General features: G+C 41.7%; 1 pseudogene; it reads right to left on the bottom strand.

The window, feature by feature from the left end:
• Positions 1-6,318: 6,318 nt before the first annotated feature.
• Positions 6,319-6,460, bottom strand: LOC116356877 (uncharacterized; annotated as a pseudogene).
• Positions 6,461-7,977: the final 1,517 nt, after the last annotated feature.

The following is a 7,977-nucleotide window of genomic DNA, read 5'->3' as shown; positions in this document are numbered from 1 at the left end:
TCACCAGCAGCGAGAGCGACATCATTGATGTATACAGAGAAGAGAGTCGGCCCCAGAATTGAACCCTGTGGCACCCCCATAGAGACTGCCAGAGGCCGAACAACAGGCCCTCCGATTTGACATACTGAACTCTATCGGAGAAGTAGTTGGTGAACCAAGCGAGGCAATCATTTGAGAAACCAAGGCTGTTGAGTCTGCCAATAAGAATTTTGTGATTGACAGAGTCGAAAGCCTTAGCCAGGTCGATGAATACGGCTGCACAGTAATGTCTCTTATCGATGGTGGTTATGATATCGTTTAGGAGGTGCACCCATGACCAGCTCTGAAACCAGATTGCATAGCGGAGAAGGTACGGTGAGATTCGAAATGGTTGGTAATCTGTTTTTTAACTTGGCTTTCAAAGACCTTAGAAAGGCAGGGTAGAATAGATATAAGTCTATAGCAGTTTGGGTCTAGAGTGCCTCCCCCTTTGAAGAGGGGGATGACCGTGGCAGCTTTCCAATCTATGGGAATCTCAGACGATATGAAAGAGAGGTTGAACAGGCTAGTAATAGGGGTTGCAACAATTTCGGCAGATTATTTTAGAAAGAGAGGGTCCAGATTGTGTAGCCCAGCTGATTTGTCGGGGTCCAGATTTTGCAGCTCTTTCAGAACATCAGCTATCTGAATTTGGGTGAAGGAGAAGTGGACCCCTTTGTTCAGGGCCACATTATTCCATTTCTGTTAGTCACATGTCTGTGGAACTTGTTCAGTTTATGATGTCTCAGTTGTTGAATCTTGTTATGTTCATACAAATATTTACACATGTTAAGTTCGCTGAAAATAAATGCAGTTGACAGAGAGAGGATGTTTATTTTTTTTGCTGAGTTTATATTCCCCCACTAGAATCCCCATACTTTATTGAAAACAACTTCTCCATCCTGGAGGGGGAAATCAATCATTTCCAGGCCCAGGGATATGTATTGGTCTGTGGCAACATAAATGCCAGAACTGGACAAGAACCTGACACCCTCAGCACACAGGGGGACAAACACCTGCCTGGAGGTGACAGCATTCCCTCCCCCATATGCCCCCCTAGGCACAACTATGACATCATAACCAACAAAAACAAGTCACAACTCCTGCAGCTCTGTCACACGCTGGGTATGTACAAAGTTAATGGTATGGTTCGAGGGGATTCCTATGGTAGGTACACCTATAGCTCATCTCTTGGCAGTAGTACTGTAGACTACTCTATCACTGACCTCAACCCAGAGTCTCTCAGAGCGTTCACAGTCAGCCCACTTACACCCCTATCAGACCACAGCCTACTTGAACAGAGCAATACTCAATCATGAGGCATCAAAGCCAAAGGAACTGAGTAATATTAAGGCATATTGTAGTTTGGAAACCTACCAAAAAACAATTAGGCAACAACAAATTCAATCCCTTTTAGACAACTTCCTGGACAAAACATTCCACTGTAATAGTGAAGGTGTAAAAGAAATTGAGAAACCTGTCCAACCAAAAACATAGAGACCCGGAAAACCTGAATCTACGCCTTCACTATGGTGAATCACTAAAACAATACAGAAATACACTACGGAAAAAAAAGGAACAGCAAGTCAGAAATCAGCTCAATGTAATTGAAGAATCCATAGGCTATAACCACTTCTGGGAAAATTGGAAAACACTAAACAAACAACAACACGAAGAAGTATCTATCCAAAATGGAGCTGTATGGGTAAACCACTTCTCTAATCTTTTTGGCTCTATAACAAAGAACAAACAGCAAAAACATATACATGAGCAAATACATTTTTTAGAATCAACTATTAAAGACTTCCAGAACACACTGGATTCTCCAATTACCTTGAATGAACTACAGGACAAAATAAAAACCCTCCAACCCAAAAAGGCCTCTGGTGTTGATGGTATCCTCAATGAAATGGTCAAATATATAGACAACAAATTCCAATTGGCTATACTTAAACTCTTTAACATCATCCTTAGCTCTGGCAACTTCCCCAATATTTGGAACCAAGGACTGATCACCCCAATCCACAAAAGTGGAGACAAATTTGACCCCAATAACTACCGTGGGATATGCGTCAACAGCAGCCTTGTGAAAATCCTCTGCATTTTCATTAACATCAGACTTGTACATTTCCTCAGTGAAAACAATGTACTGAGCAAATGTCAAATTGGCTTTTTACCAAATTATTGTACGACAGACTACATATTCACCCTGCACACCCTAATTGACAAACAAACAAACCAAAGCAAAGGCAGTCTTCTCATGCTTTGTTGATTTTAAAAAATCCTTCAAGAGGGTCTGCTATACAAATTGATGGAAAGTGGTGTTGGGGGAAAAACATACAACATTATAAAATCCATGTACACAAACAAGTGTGCGGTTAAAATAGGCAAAAACCACATTTCTTCCCACAGGGCAGGGGGGTGAGACAGGGATGCAGCTTAAGCCCCACCCTCTTCAACATATATATCAACGAATTGGCGAGGGCACTAGAAAAGTCTGCAGCACCCGGCCTCACTCTACTAGAATCTGAAGTCAAATGTCTACTGTTTGCTGATGATCTGGTGTTTCTGTCTCCAACCAAGGAGGACCTACAACAGCACCTAGATCTTCTGCACAGATTCTGCCAGACCTGGGCCCTGACAGTAAATAATAATGGTGTTCCAAAAAAGGTCCAGTCGCCAGGACCACAAATACATATTCCATTTAGACACCATTGCCCTAGAGCACACTAAAAACGATACATATCTTGGCCTAAACATCAGTGGTACAGGTAACTTCCACAAAGCTGTGAACGACCTGAGACACAAGGCTAAAAAAAATTGACATACAAAATACAATACAAAAATTCGACATACAAATTAGGATTTGGCTAAAATACTTGAATCAGTTATAGAACCCATTGCTCTTTACGGTTGTGAGGTCTGGGGTCCGCTCAACAACCAAGAATTCATAAAATGGGACAAACCCCAAATTGAGATTCTGCATGCAGAATTCTGCAAAAATATCCTGTGTACAATGTAGAACACCAAATAATGCATGCAGAGCAGAATTAGGCCGATACCTGCTAATTATCAAAATCCAGAAGAGACGTTAAATTCTACAACCACCTAAAAGGAAGCGATTCCCAAACCTTCCATAACAAAGCCATCAACTACAGAGAGATGAACCTGGAGAAGAGTCCCCTAAGCAAACTGTCTCTGTTCACAAACAGACCCCAGAGGCCCAGGACAGCAACACAATTAGACCCAAACGAATCATGAAAAAACAAAAAGAGAATTACTTGACACATCGGAAAGAATTAAAAAACAAAGAGAGCAAACTAGAAGGCTATTTGGCCCTAAACAGAGAGTGACTGACCCACACTTAAGGAAAGGTTTGACTTTGTACAGACTCAGTGACTCAGTGTGCATAGCCTTCCTATTGAGAAAGGCCACCGTAGGCAGACCTGGCTCTCAAGAGAAGACAGGCTATGTGCACACTGCCCACAAAATGAGGTGGAAACTGAGCTGCACTTCCTAACCTGTAGCACAAACTCAAAAAAGTTCTGGGACACCTCGTCCCAGCTGCCCACTGCACTGAGGCTAAGAAACACTGTCACCACCGATAAATCCACGATAATTGAGAATTTCAATAAGCATTTTTCTATGGCTGGCCATGCTTTCCACCTGGCTACCCCTACCCAGGTCCAACAGCCCTGCACCCCCCACAGCAACTCCCCCATTTCTCCTTCACCCAAATCCAGATAGCTGATTTTCTGAAAGAGCTGCAAAATCTGGACCCCTACAAATCAGCCGGGCCAGACAATCTGGACCCTCTCTTTCTAAAAGTATCCGCCACAATTGTTGCAACACCTATTGCTAGCCTGTTCAACCTCTCTTTCGTATCGTCTGATCCCCAAAGATTGGAAAGCTGCCGCGGTCATCCCCCTCTTCAAAGGGGGAGACACTCTAGACACAAACCGTTACAGACCTACAGTATATCTATCCTACCCTGCCTTTCTAAGGTCTTTGAAAGCCAAGTGAACAAACATATCACCAACCATTTTGAATCCCAACATACCTTCTCTGTTATGGTTTCCGAGCTGGTCATGGGTGCACCTCAGCCACGCTCAAGTTCCTAAACTAAATCATAACCGCCATCGATAAAAGACAATACTGTGCAGCCGTATATCAATCATCACATTCTTATCGGCAGACTCAACAGCCTTGGTTTCTCAAATGATTGCCTCGCTTGGTTCACCAACTACTTCTCAGACAGAGTTCAGTGAGTCAAATAAGAGGGCCTGGTGTCCGGACCTCTGGCAGTCTCTATGGGGGTGCCACAGGGTTAAATTCTCGGGCCGACTCTTTTCTCTGTATACATCAACGAGGTCGCTCTTGCTGCTGGTGATTCTCTGATCCAACTCTATGCAGACGGCACTATTCTGTATTCTTCTGGCCCTTCTTTGGACACTGTGTTAAATAACCTCCAGATGAGTTTCAATGCCATACAACTCTCCTTCCGTGGCCTCCAACTGCTCTTAAATGCAAGCAAAACTAAATGCATGCTCTTCAACCGATCGCTGCCCGCCCGTCCAGCATCACTACTCTGGACGGTTCTGACTTAGAATATGTGGACAACTACAAATACCTAGGTGTCTGGTTAGACTGTAAACTCTCCTTCCAGACTCGCGTTAAGCAATCCAAAATTAAATCTATAATCGGCTTCCAATTTCGCAAACAAAGCATCCTTCACTCATGCTGCCAAACATACCCTCATAAAACTGACTATCCTACTGATCCTTGACTTCGGCGATGTCATTTACAAAATAGCCTCCAACACTCTACTCAGCAAATTGGATGCAGTCTATCACAGTGCCATCCGTTTTGTCACCAAAGCCCCATATACTACCCACCACTGCGACCTTTATGCTCTCGTTGGCTGGCTCGCTTCATATTTGTCGCCAAACCCACTGGCTCCAGGTCATCTACAAGTCTTTGCTAGGTAAATCCCTTGCCTTATCTCAGCTCACTGTTCACCATAGCAGCACCCACCCGTATCACGTGCTCCAGCAGGTATATCTCACTGGTCATCCCCAAAGACAATTCCTCCTTTGGTCGCCTTTCCTTACAGTTCTCTGCTGCCAATGACTGGAACAAACTGCAAAAATCACTGAAGCTGGAGACTCATATCTCCCTCACTAACTTTAAGCAACAGCTGTCAGAGCAGCTCACAGATCACTGCACCTGTACATAGCCCATCTGTAAATAGCCCATCGAACTACCTCATCATTTTTGCTCCTTTGCACCCCAGTATCTCTACTTGCACATTCATCTTCTGCACATCGATCACTCCACTGTTTATTTGCTAAATCGCCACTACGGCCTATTTATTACCTTACCTCCCTAATCTTACCTCATTTGCACACACTGTATATAGATTTTTTATATTGTTTTATTGACTGTATGTTTGTTTATTCCATGTGTAACTTTGTGTTGTTGTTTGTGTCGCACTGCTTTGCTTTATCTTGGCCAGGTCGCAGTTGTAAATGAAAACTTGTTTTCAACTGTCCTACCTGGTTAAATAAAGGTGAAATAAAATAAAAATAAAAAACCTCCTGCCCAATGTATGACTATATTAGAGACACATATTTTCCCCAGATTACACAGATCCAAAAAGAATTTGAAAACAAAGCCGATTTTGATAAACTCCCATATCTTTCTGGTTTGAAATACCACAGTGTGCCATCACAGCAGAAATATTTGTGACCTGTTGCCACAAGAAAAGGTCAACCAATGAAGAACAAACACCATTGTCAATACAACCCATATTTATGCTTATTTATTTTCCCTTTTGTACTTTAACCATTTGTACATCGTTACCACTAGGCAGGGTAGCCTAGTGGTTGGAGCGTTGGAGTTCAATTCCCCTAGTTGACAAGGTACAAATCGGTCGTTCTGCCACTGAACAGGCAGTTAACCCACTGTTCCTAGTCCGTCATTGAAAATAAGAATTTGTTCTTAACTGACTTGCCTAGTTAAATAAAGGTAAAATAAAAACTAAATGAAACAACACTGTATATATACATAATGACATTTGTAATGTCTTAATTATTTTGGAACTTCTGTGAGTATAATGTTTACTGTTCATTTTTGTTTATTTCACTTTTGTATATTATCTACTACACTTGCTTTGGCAATGTTAACATGTGTTTCCCATGCCGATAAAGCCCCTTGAATTGAATTGATACACTCAGGATATAAGTAGCATCACATAAGGTACTCACTCAGCGACAATAAAATGTTATTTGACAAGCACATCAGGGGAGAGCGCGAACGCAGTCCCACACTACCAGAAATGATTCAATTGAGATTTCCACATTTGGGAAATTCGTAGTGGTCAGTCCAGCCGGAGTGCAATTGCTGATTCCAGGTGTCGGTGAAGGGCTACTGATTTCAGTACAAATATTATCGGCTAACGGTTACCACTTTGGATCCTGATAATAACGCATCAGGGGGGGTTTTGAATGCAGTTGCGGAAAGAGCGGTGCAAATGCGATTCATTTTGTTTATGAGATTATATTAGTATAATATCGCGTATTTTCCCATGATGCAACACCGTATACATTATTGATACATTTACCATTTAATATCTAAACGGCTGTCTGATATCACAAAAGTAGGTGATGTACCAAATTCTGAAATCACGTTTGTGCACATAGCCAAACGAATGACATAAAATATATATGTTTCGTAGCAATTCAGGCATTGTAAGCATAGTAGTTTCCTCGTGCTTGTGTTCAGCGCTCAGTAAAACATGTAGCATTTAGACCATCGACCACAGGGTGGCAATGTGCATACAACCCCTAGATACGGATTCCACAGCCACACAATCAAAATGGTCTATATCGTACAAATGTTGGTCTTCATTGAAGGTTAGGCATACGGTTAGCAATGTGGTTGTGGTTCAGTTTTGAAATCAAATTTAAAGAAGGTAATTTTAGAAAAAGGTGGGGTTTAGCCATCATTTTGACTTTGTGAATGTGGAAGGTAGTAGCGACCCCCAGATATGGGGAAGATGACCTACACCCCAGTGGAGACACAGTAGCCTACGACTTCCTCCACAACAAGACAGAGTAGTAGGCTGGGCTAAATGACAGTAATACTAAGCGGGATGAACGTTTTTCTTAGCAGTAAGTGTTACATGTATTTATGCATAAACCATGCACATCACTCACTTTAAGTTTTGCAGGTAGGCCGATATAGCCAGGCCACAAGTAGGGTACACCTAAATTGTCCACCACATCCACCACAGCATTAGACTACATACAACCATTTGGCTAATTGTTATCATGAAGATTAAAGCTCTTTATGCAGACTAAATAGAATAACACTTTTAAGTTCTCAACTATCCCCCCTCATCAAGTGGGTGCACTCATTGGCCTAAGTAGAGTTGTTTTACACACGCATTACTAATTGTACAAAATAATAATAATAATATAAATAACTAAACAACCCAAAAGGGGTTGCCTATTTTTGTAAAAAAATATATATATAAACGGTTTAAAATGTGGCAGTACATCATACCCATGTCTAATACGTTTTTGTATCAGTTGAATTTTGTATTATTTCAATTCTATGAATGTATGTATGACAAAATCACTCTGCACTACTGTCCTTGCTTTTCATCATAAAGTCAATTCAGATGTGGTTGGAAAACAATTAATAGCAGGACAATTATTGAACAAAAGTTTGTTAAAAATGATCAGTGAAAGTAGGCCAATAAGCAACATTGGGGAGAGTTCCACATGAAAGCCCCTAACGTTACTTATAATTGTGTCAGTCACTCTTGCTATTGCTAGCTATAACTTTTGGAAATGCATCAGAGGCGTGAATTTAGTGGCGGGTCGTGCGTCCAAAAAATCCATTCCTGAATTTGCAACTCGCCTCAAGAAGATTCATTTCTGAGTGCGTTGGTTG

This window comes from Oncorhynchus kisutch, linkage group LG2 (assembly GCF_002021735.2).
Source record: "Oncorhynchus kisutch isolate 150728-3 linkage group LG2, Okis_V2, whole genome shotgun sequence".
NCBI lineage: Eukaryota > Metazoa > Chordata > Actinopteri > Salmoniformes > Salmonidae > Oncorhynchus > Oncorhynchus kisutch.
Note: the sequence above shows the minus strand (reverse complement) of the source record. Positions and strands in the feature narration are given on the sequence as shown.